Consider the following 11,569-nt stretch of genomic DNA (forward strand, 5'->3'; position numbering starts at 1 on the left):
GTTTATATAAATACCTAGTAGAAGTAGGGCTGCCACTCTTGTTTACATTTTTTTTACTTTTTTGTTTGGAAATTGGAGAAAGTAGAGTCGAGAGGATGGAAAACAGAGTAATAACATGGAATGATTTATAAAATAATAAGTGTAGGTAAAAAAATAAGACAGAAGATCAAGATGAAGGATCATAGATTAATTAAAATGTAGAGGTGGCGTAAAGTAAATATTTGTGCCTAATTTAAGTGTTGAAGAAACTCCAGAAAGAAATGATGAAATAAGTAATATAGTAAAACAAGGCTAACATATTTTCGTACAAAAAAGTAAAGTTTTTCTCAAGTCCATGTAGGTTAATTTGATCTGAGAAATAGTACCATCAACAAGTACTTAATTCTTTACCAAATAAACTTTTCTGCTCTGAATTCTTCCATTAAAATGCAAGTGGCGGCCATTTAATAAAGCGCAATTATGAATCGTAAAGTCGTTCGCGCCGCGTTTATGAGTGGCTCGTTATCGCCGCCATCTTGATTTATGTGACGTGCGCGCGAGTCGCTCGCCGTGGATGCGGCATTTGATTGATAAAGAAGAACTAGCTAGTGGCACTAGTCTTAGTAGGTTGTGTTGCGACGTGAATTATGACTCATTAGGTTCACTCATTTTTATATTCATTCTTTTATGGCACGGTGAAAGGAAATTTATGCGGGTTTAAGATAAATAAATAATGTTACACGTGCGTGACAGCAATTTCCGGGGTTTTTGGTAGCCTAGATTTATTGTGCACATAAGTAATGAGGTTTATAGCTCTACAAAAGTCAACGACTGAGTAAGAATGTCTAAAATATATCTAAAACTAAAACTCTGTGTATTTATAACATTAAATTTAATAAGTATCTTAGAACCACATACACGTTCAAGTTCCGTTGGTCTCTCTCATATTCAGTTACAGTACAGTAGTCAAGTGCACTAGTTGGTGTTAGCTACTTGAATTTAAGTCACTAATGTCCAAGGCCACTTCAAAACTGATACCCACTTAGCTCTTAGTTGCTCTACTTCGCTTTTCAGTCCAAAGATCTGAACTAAATACGCTTCCCTTAAAGATTTCTATAGCTAATAGTTCTGCGCATTCAGGCACTTTTCTCAACCGTCACCGTATCAATCCAGATAATTCTATATCTTAGTGTAAAACTAATAATTGTGTGTTATAGCCAAGTAAATACTAATTTCAGTAAGATCAACATCAAGTTACTTGAATATTGATAAAAATGAATAATAAACCCATAAGACTGCCACATCCAACACGCCGCGTGTCAGCGGCCGTCAGTGGCCGCGCGATAACCGCTACTGCACTTTTTGCTCCCAACTTGAGTTAGCCGGTGCTTGTGACACACTGACAGGTGCCAGATATTTTTATATTTATTAATTAATTGGCGTTATAACAAAAAAAGGTAGATCAACCCTGAAGAAAATAATGGGATTGATTGATAGCTACTCGGATCTTCCCCATGACATGTTTTTATTACTTTTTATACTTAGTACTAAGAAACAAGATTTTTCTCACACATACTAACTAACAGGGGAAGTCAAATTGTAAATACAAAGCTTTGAATTTAAAACTAGCGTTTAACATTTTATCAATAGTTTCAGATGAATCCACAAGTAGTTTTCTTTGTTATTTTTAATTTATGTTTGATGAACGAAAATATCATAACTCGAAAATTACAAAATACAAATATCGTGGAAAACCATGCAAGACACAAAAAATAAAATCAATAAGTTCACACAGACAACAATAAATTAGCTTTTATCCAATCAATAGCTTCGCTTCTACTACAGTTATTCTTTATCAAAGAGTACTGAGAAGAAAAATAAATAACATTTTAAGTAGCAGCCTTTGACGCGGTAATATTCGGGCCAACTGCACACACAGATTCTGAATATCAGATGCATTATGAACCATATTGCGATACAAATAAAGTCGAATATGCTGTCAATTTAGCTCTACATTAGTGATGGCTGTACGTCGATAAAATTATGTCGGGACCAGTTTTTATCAACTTACTATTATAGGTTTAATATTTTTATTGGAGCTCTATAAAACTTAATTTACGATGAGATCGAATCTAATGAGACTTTTTATGAATATCCCTGTCGTGTTCTTTAAAATCATTATTTTTAAACTAAGGCACTTAAGTTGCGTAAATTGGAAAAATACTTTATTATTTATTAGCATATTTTAATGGTTATTCATAAAATAGGATTAATACTAGTTCATTATGTCGAACTCGCCAGGTACGAGTATAATGGGCAAGTAATGTGACACAGCCGATTAATTGAAATAAGTTTAAAAAAATATAAATTTATTAATTCCTTATGAATATGAATGGCATTGAGCTATTTATAATAAAGATCTTACAATAAAATTTGTTTGGTTTGATTAAAGTGAAGTTAAATTATTGAAGTACTTACTACTTTTTATGATTCACAAGCCCTACTTTTCAACCGACTTCAAAAAAGGAGGAGGTTCTCAATTCGACCCGTATGTTTTTTTTTTTTTTCTATGTTTGTTACGCGATAACTCCGCCAATTATGAACCGATTTGAACAAATCTTTTTTCTGCGTATAGGTAATACCTCAAGGGTGGTCCCATTTAAATTTAATAATAGAAAAAACAATCCCCAAGGGTGGAAAATTGGGGATGAACTTTTTTATACGCAATATCTCCGCCGATTATAAATCAATTTGAACGATTATTTTTTTGTTGAATAGGTATTATCAAAAGGGTGGTTTCATGCGAATTTGAAGAAAATATTTCACCCCCAAGGGTGGAAAATTGGGGATGAACTTTTTTATACGCAATATTTTCAATTTTTAGTTTTTTTTTGTGTTCACGCATTTGAAGTCGGTTTTATTTTTTTAAAAAGTTATTAAAATACTGTGAACATGCAGATGCTTGCCACTGCATGTATTTTTCCCTGTCTAAAAGCACTTAACTTTTTTATCGCTTCAACAGTGCATAGTTTACATTCGCATACATCGTAAATATTATCAGATTGATGTAGCCATTCTGTTGAATGGCGGAAATAGACGCCGTATAAATCGAATGCATACCGTGGCATATAAATTGATTCATTACAGTGATTCAGTGCCTCCACACGGCCCATATTATGTTGCAGCTGGAATAGTAACTTTTTCGCAACAAGCAATATTACTTACGCTGAGTTGCAGCACCATCTTACTTTAACTTTGACAAACGTCAAAAATCTGTCAAACTCCATACAAAAAACACCGGTTATCGTTTAAGTTACCCTTAAAATTAGGTGGTGCAACTCAGCCTTAGTAACCTTTTTTAGTCAAACCTTTGGCACCAGATGAAAAGCTTCTATTTCTAGCACTTACCTGTAACAAAAAAAAAACATTTGTTAGTGATAAATTAATTAAATTGACTCATGATTTTCGGAATGACTCTTACGCCCGTACTTATTCACAAATGACGCTTGCAAGTGAGTAGCTAATCAAACTCACAGCGTTGAATAGAGCTCTGTGATTGGTTCGTGTCTGTGCTTCCACGCGCACTGTGAGACCTCATAGTAATGTTTGTGAATACCGGCGTTAGTACAAGATCATCAGAATTAAATTAATCTTACATCCTACAATTTTTTATGCTAAATACAATCTTACACTCCCTCAATTTACATTTTATACTATAATCCCATGCCAAGAACTCCGTTCCTATTTTTATGAACATAAGCAAAGGTTTATCGCAATAATCGTACCATTCAAACTCCGCTGACAGATCATGAAATAACTGCTTTAACAATCTGTCGGTGACACACAATCGGAACGATTTGAATGTGTTATGTCGATGCTGGCGGTATCGATAGACAGCTGCGGCCAAGCCTACGTTTTATGCTGTCGATAAATTTTATTTATTGTGTGTTTTACAATACTTGATCCGCGTTATTAGTACGATACCGGTATTAGGTCAGTGGTTCTAAAAATTGACTGCTCGTGGCTTGAAAAATAGGTTTTACTAAGGCCCAGTTTTTTGATTCATAGTTAAAATAACTAATTGTAACTAATAATGGTTAAATATTAACAAAATGTAAACTAATAGTTAAAAAATGTACTAAAAGTTAAGCTAACCATTGTTCGAAAAACATTTTTTTATGATATTTAACCATTTGTCATTTGACATCTTCTGTTAAATTTGACTATTGGTTATTTTAACTACGAATCAAAAAACTGGGCCTAACTCTACTTTGAAGCGTTTCTTTAATATTTTATAATGTTATTCATAACTTTAATTTATTTAAGAAATCGGTAGTAGCTTTTCCATGAGCCAATTTTGTAGCAAATAAAAAATCTAACCTGGACAGTTCTCTTTACAACTTTATGGGCATGGTCACGGAAAGAAAAAAACATTTAAAACACCAATTTAACACAATGTAAAATATCTAAAACTAATTTATACATCCGACCAACTTCGCAAGTGTGCGGCCGTGTTCGCAGCCTTTTGCGACATAGAGTTTTTAATTAATCAACATTTTAACAGCCGCTAAGTGGCAGCGAACGAAGCAAGTGACAAGATAATTACTAATGCTTCCGTTCAACAGTAAGACATGCTGTAATTACTGGTAAAGGTGCTAGTTGGCTTGCTACGAGCATTCGTCGTCTACACCTCAGAAAATACAAGCTTTTGAAACTTCACGTTACCATTTCACTTATAGATTTTTGAGTTTTTAAGATTTGTGCATATGGTTTTCAGCTGCAAGCAAAGTGTCAAGAGCAGTCTTTTACAAAACTTAAGACTTCCAGGAATATTGATGGATCAAATCCTACTACTAGAAGTCTCATTTATACAAGCAACACTGAGAAAAATCTGCAGATTACACGAAATTTATTATTTACAATTTTTAGAGAAATGATGAATAAAAATAGTTTAAATTACGAATACTTAGGTGCGGTTTAGATAGCAAAACGAATCATGATTAACACGGCCTTTTGAATTGAAAGTCATTAAGTCTAAACCTATGTACTTAATAATCCAAAACTGACAGTCCAGTCAGTTTTACACCTTAATCCGACTGATATTCGCTACCAAAACTGCTCGCACAAACCAACCTACAGCGTTAAGCTCAAGCAATTACGCAAAGCCGCAGAAATAAATCATGCGCTGTGACAAGCGGATCGCCTCGAAGTGGGACACGTCGCTGGAAAACATGGGCTCCGTGTATGGGCATGATTGAAGACGGCTTCTAATCATAAGGCTGGTGGAGGTGGCTTATATCAAATCACCCTCAGCATGATACGTTTGACGTGAATTCTCATCATTGTTTCTACCTCAGACATAAATCTGTACCTACGTGGTGCCTAAGTTATGAGTTACTAGCTTTCCACCCGCGGCTTCGCCCGCGTGGAATTTTGTCTAAGAAAAACTTTATCTCGCGCGTCCCTGTTTCAAAAACCGGGATAAAAACTATCCTATGTCCTTTCCCGGGACTCAAACTATCTCTATGCCAAATTTCATGAAAATCAATTCAGCGGTTTAGACGTGAAAACAAGACAGACAGACAGATAGAGTTACTTTCGCATTTAAAATATTAAGTATAGATAGTATAGAAATATAGTATAGCATTTCTCAGCACCACTACGTATGCCATAATTTGTCCCGAAGTGGTGGCAGGCCCGCGAAGATGAAATTGCTGTCTCCTTTGATCTAAGTCCAGATGAACTGCTCAGACTTCTACTTGACTAGATAACGTTAAGTGATAATGATAACGTGGCAGCAGAAGAAATTGAGTGATTTATATGATAGCTTTCAACGCACCGGCTTGCGCGTATCACAGGATGGCTCCCGGCATTCGTTATCAGGCCATCCATCAGGCAGGAAGCCCACGCTGCGCCTGCCAATGCGTGGATAGGAATTATCATTTCATCCATAGGACGTCCACTGCTGAACATAGGCCTCCCCCAATGTTTTCCATGTTGATCGATTGGTAGCGGCCTGCGTCCAGCGCTTCCCTTTATGATGTCATCAGTCCATCTTATGGATGGATGTGCCACGCTGCGTTTTCCGGTATGCCGGATAAGAATTAGCTACTTAGGTATTATAATAAGTAGTGATATTTCCATACAGTTTTTATTTCCACGAATATAATATGAGTATAATACCCCTCAAAATAAAGTATGTTTGAGTGAGTGAATGAGTGGTAACGACCTCTCGAATAAGCAGTTAAATCCAAAACTGAAACCACAGGTAAAGGTAGAGTCTACACTTAGGAACAGACACAAACCTGTGAAAAGGTTGAAATAGAACTAATTACATACAAATGACTTTATGTTTTGAGTTTAAACCATTATTAAGCATAATTTCGAAACAGAAACCTGAAAGCCTTGATTCCACAGGCTTCTTTAAAATCTGCTCTCCGGTGGTACTTAACTACTTGCCCGTGAAGTATACATTATTTACAGCGATTGTTAATTCATACATCCACACCGTTCTTTAAAACGCCCGGCAAACTTTATGACTCAACCCGCTCAGATTAAACGTCTGAAGCCGCCAATTTACATCACATCATACTATACATTTTTAATGCAAACTCGCCCGTATTACAACTAGCATAAGATCCGTCAGTGTTAATCTTGACAGATTAAACGTCTGAAGCCGTGCAAGCCCTTATCGCCCCGCCTCTAATTACAAATGAAAATCGTTTCCCGCCACTGCAAGAGATAACTCCATTAATATAGCACGGGGAGGTCAGACAGACCATGCTAGTGCCTTTAAAATGTGAGAAAATAATATGTTTCATAAACATGAAAGGTACAGGCAGTGTTAAATAGTTAATGACACCCAAAGTGGCCAATAAGTTGACAACACAAACTTATTTCAATTGTAACAAAGATGTGTTGCGAACTTTTTGGTGTCACGAACTATTTGACGCTGATTATACCTAAATGACAATGCCAGATTTTTTATGGAAGATTGCGCAAATTGCAGAATTTTCTGCAAGTCTTGACGATCAACTGGTTTGCAGCGGAATGCTTCTAGCGCCTTCCCGTAACCTTCATGAGGCTATCTGTCAACCTGGAAATTATTGGAGGAGGCCTATATTCAGCAGTGGACGTCCTATGTCTGTAAAGATGATGATGATGATGATGATGATTCTACCTTACTAACAGCAAAACAATTCCTTAAATTACAGATAAAAGTGTGTTAGCTGTTCCACATGAACTTTGTTCTTACTTAGCTAATCCATTCCTCCTGATATCTTAATTGGGCTCGAGAAATAAAATTTTAATTGAACCCTACTATCGAGTGATTGCATTGACAAATGCCTTCTACCCGCAATTAAGATACGAAAATAACTTTACTCGTCACCTAAAACTTATTAAAAGCGACAATCGATTTAAATCATCGGAATGGCCCATTAAAGTCTATCCAGGCATTAATGACGCGATTACGCCCGAGTTGCGTAAATCACAATCGAGTTCCTTATCGATTCGAATGATTTATTGTTTCTTTGATTTTTATGATTTAGAGGTATCGATAAAATTGGAAAATATGGAATGTCAATTATTGAATGAAAAATCATATTTTCTGAAAATGGGTTTGTTTTCCTCATAATTCATACTAAATCTGGAGCTCGATAAAAATGATAGATGGATCGTCTAATTTTAAACCGAAATTTTTACCGAAACCCAATGTCCCACTACATAGCACGGTTTTATCTTTATTACGAGGTAGTTTCGTCATCTCATATTGGCCTGACTAGGAAAAAAGTTAGGAATGAAGTAATCACAGGCCACTAATACTCCGTAAATTCTTCGGATAATAAGATAGTAATAGTAATGTACTAAGCCTCCAAGTTAAGCTTTACACTCAAGAGACATCCCTAAATTCTTATCTCATAAATTAGCAGAAAAAATTAATTAGTGTTGTATCAAAGTCGATAGTTTAGCGGATGTCGATAGCATTCCGCGCTCGCAGCGACCTGTCGACTAAAATACGACAACCTCGCAAAAGGCACGCCAACAATCAAATGCCAATTCTGAAGTTGACGCAACAAGGTTGAAATTGCTTAGCGTATGGAAAGCTGCGGTCGCAGAGACGTGACGTTCGATTAAAAAATGTGATTTGTGGCTGCCACTGCGCACGTGTTTTATTTTGCGATTCTTGTACGTGACAGGCCCGTCAAGAGGTCGCGGCAAAAAGGAGCCGCGTCAGGCATGAAATTTTAAAACGCGATGTTAAAGTTTTTAAGCCGCTAACATAACTGTTGGTAGACCACTTTTTGTTTGCGGTTCGTGTCTTCTATTTTCTAACAGTGGGTTTTGAAGTTGAGAAATACATTTTTGAGTAAGATTTGAAAAAATATGACGTAAGTATTGCACATAAAAAGTTTAAGCTGGTACGTAGACTTACTTAAACATTAACACTTAACTTATTGGTAGAGACGAATACAAATAAGGTAATCATTAATTTTTAAACGGTTTTATTTAGCTTGCCTTGTTTTGCGACTTTAGATAAACCACAAAAGTATTCCCATTTACTTATCATAAACTCTAATGTTATTTAGTTTTTTTTTTATTATTGTTTACGCAACCTATTCAGCTGTAAACTTGATTGTTCAACAGAAATTCAATTTGTCTTTCGAGTGTACGTAAGAATAGATTATCTTTGCCAAATAATAGCGTCCCACTTACGATAGAAATAAGACGTGAAGTCGAACAACTTTTTCAATGGAAGCCATTACAAAAAAACGATGACATACAAAGAGACAGACATAATGACAGATGCGTCTTTTTACCACGGAAACTAAAAACAGTTCAAAGGAAACTTTGAAATGTGTGATGAGTGCGACCGTTCACCGATCACTCGCACCTCACTTTTGAAGATATTTTATGCGTTCGATTTTTTTGTTTTGTTTAGTGATGTGCTAATTGAGGTTTTTTTATCTGTGATAATCGATGTTTTTGTTACAGTCTACTTCGTAATGGATGCTTGGGACTATTTTTGTTTCGATACACAATAATAGACTGTATGTATAGATGAAAAACAACACTTATCCGAATTCAATATAAGTTTTTTCCAATTTGTTTGTATTTTTTTTTTAATGAAAGTACGAATCATGTAAGTTTACTTTTGAACTTTCTTAAAGTCGGTGTAGATGTTTTCGCATGAAAATCTGTATATCAATTAGGTCTAATCCATGTAAATAGCCGATTATACAAATTAAGAATATATTTACTGGTGTACGTTAGTAAATAATATTATTATGTAGTTTATTTCGTCAATAGATGTGTTGTTGCTTCCATCCGGCTGATTCACACGTCAGACATCAAATAGAATTATAGACTTGGAGACAGACATTACATTTTTTTGATGAATGTTGTCTTACTTAATTTGTGTAAAATCGTACTTAATTAAATGACAAACATTCGTAACGTGTTTTGTATAATCTGGGCGTACCATTAAATTGGTTCAAAAGACACAAAAATACTTCAGTTTCTATGTTATTTTACCAGTCTATTATAGACTGGTAGATGTTGTAACATGGATGTTACCTACTTGTTACTATTTTCTAGGCTCTACATCATCGCCTAAGTGAGACTGAGGGAATAGTGTTAAACATCAAGACGTCAGAATAATGTTAAGGTACTCAATCTACACTTTTAAAGATTAAAACAATATTTTATTCATTTATGATTACTCACAGTGTAAGTCAAACATAATTTTAAAACAAAAGACTAGCGCCCTCTGGGAAAATACAATAGTACCTTATAATTATTTTGATAGCTACTAGGAATAGGCTATTTATAAATTAATGTATTGTTTGAGAGCTCTAGTTCTGAATTGGTGAACATGTGAAATTACATGTGAATTGTAATCTGTCTTGACATCTGATCGATTAGAGACATAACTTTAATAATTTTATATTTACTTTAATATCGAAATACGTCTGGCAAAGTTTTCTCTGTGGTGATTTACGTCAATCCAGCCGTCAGCCGTCGGGCCGGCTCATTAGCGCCGCGACGCGTCAAAGCGAGCTCTGTTTGCCGCCTCAAGTAACTCTTGATAGGCGAAGGGACTGACTTCATACATTGCAAATCAAAACAAACCGTTTTAGGAATTAATTATGATATTTAAGCAGATCAAATCAAACATTTTAATCTTCTATTATGATAATTAAAACTGTACTAGCATGCACTAGTGCCTGACATCGATCACACAACTTAAAGTGCCTTATGGTGTGCATAATGAACTTATACCCTCGAATTGCAATATAGCAACAAAACAAGATCACACAAAATGGCGGTGAGTTTACTTTAGCCATTTTCTTCGTTTGATTTCCAAAAAATCAGACCAAAGTTTTGATATTTGAAATCAAATGTTGATCTGATGATGATTAGATAAACAAACCAAACCAATATTCTTAAGAACGAATAAGAATGCGAGTACCATCAGAGTTCACGCAGCATTGTAAGTCTGATATTATACTTTTCAAAATACGCCTGCAAAATGTCTGTCCTCCGAGGTGATTTACGTCAATCTAAACCTGTCGGCTGTCTGGTCCGGCTCATTACCGCCGCGAGTGACGCGTCAAAGCGGGTTCTGTCAGCCGCGTCAAGTAACTGTTGATAGGCGAGGGGACAGACTTCATACTTATTAAAGTACAGGAATTGAAAAAAAAAGTTAAAAAAGAAAAGTTATATTGTGATTGAATGGTAGCTTGTACGAATAAAATTAAATTGCAGTCTTAACTGTGTTATTTTAATGATACATTTGAACACGATACAGTTACGTATTCATGAAATGACCTCGCCAGTAGACTCTGTACCTCAGTGAAAAGCCTGAAAAAGGTACTCTAGCTTCTATACAGCAAATTGAGTTTTCCTACAATTTTTAAACTTGTCTTTCGCCTATTAAAATTTTTAGTAAATAAAAATTAATGTATTATTGTAGAGTCGGCCAATTCTAACCTTTTGCCTCTGGTAAAGGGTGGTGTTCCTACAATGGATGATGATGATTTTGATACATTATTGTTTAGCACGTAAATAAAATATACTGTATTATGCAGTATTAATTATGAGTATAATACGGGACTATTCCCACCTCTCGTTCCCACCACTGCAACTCCTGTGTAGCCAGGATCTACAGCTTGACCGCCACAAAAACCCAACCAATGAAGGTCAAGTTTGTCCCGGGGGAAAGTTAAACTGTCATTGGACCCGCAACGAAATTAATCAGAAGAACATAGGAGGAGTTCGAAATTAAGGTTCGACTTCCCTCCATTGCAAAGCGGATGACAGGTGACAAACAAAGGTTTAAAACCTTTAAGAAAAAGATTATGCACCACGGACAATAAATTAAATTAAGGGGGCCTATCTTATGAGCAATTAGCAACTACCTGCCAATAATATTTTTCACAAAATCGCTTAAAAGCACGGAAATTTTTCCTTGTCGCGACAAGATCGGTGTAATAAATTGCGGAAACAGATGTATGTTGTATTGAATTAAGCATTATATCACGTTCATGTTTCCAAAGATCACACTCCCACAAGATATGATGGGCAGACT

Source organism: Ostrinia nubilalis, chromosome 8 (genome assembly GCF_963855985.1).
Source record: "Ostrinia nubilalis chromosome 8, ilOstNubi1.1, whole genome shotgun sequence".
In the NCBI taxonomy this organism is placed as follows: domain Eukaryota; kingdom Metazoa; phylum Arthropoda; class Insecta; order Lepidoptera; family Crambidae; genus Ostrinia; species Ostrinia nubilalis.